Source organism: Nematolebias whitei, chromosome 11 (genome assembly GCF_014905685.2).
Source record: "Nematolebias whitei isolate Nwh7 chromosome 11, NemWhi1, whole genome shotgun sequence".
Classification (NCBI taxonomy): Eukaryota; Metazoa; Chordata; class Actinopteri; order Cyprinodontiformes; family Rivulidae; genus Nematolebias; species Nematolebias whitei.
Genome location: NC_056508.1, coordinates 23757969 through 23758647, shown reverse-complemented (window position 1 = coordinate 23758647; position 679 = coordinate 23757969).

The following is a 679-nucleotide window of genomic DNA, read 5'->3' as shown; positions in this document are numbered from 1 at the left end:
GGGGGGTTGCCAATGCAACAAAATACATAAATTTAAAAGGTAACAGGTAAAACTTGTTTTATTTACATAATGACTTTAATCACCGGATGTCCCGCCCCTGAGCTGCTGGCTCTCAGTAACTGTGGCCCCCACAGAGCAGTTTAGTTGAATAGTCCTGCTTAGGGTGGAATACGGTTTATTTCATTTACAAAACCTAAACTGAGTCTGGAAAAATGTAAAAGATGATAAACCCTGTGGCCGACCAACTCATGTGCAGCTGAATACAACAGTTATAAACAGGAAGTACCACATGTTCATCTGTACGAAGGTAACTGCAGGTAAATCCTCCATTTTCTGTCATAATTACATTGTATGCTGCTTAAATTAAAGGTTAATGCTTAAAGCTAGTTGTGCTTTGTTTTTTGTGTTTTATACGTAGGTATATGTTGCAACTTCTGGTTGCATAAGTTTAGTCTTTGTTTGTTATGATCAGTTAACACTAAAATGATTCTGTACCAAGCCTTTGTGTAACGTAAAGCAGAGTGAAACGTCTGTAGCATCTTAACTAGCGCGTCTGTATTGCACGCCGCTAGCTTAGCACTACTTCTTATTGTGCTGAGCTCTATTAAAGAATTATTAAATCAAGTTTTTACTAATGGTGGTAAACATAGATGTGCGATACTGCAAAATTTGGCATCGA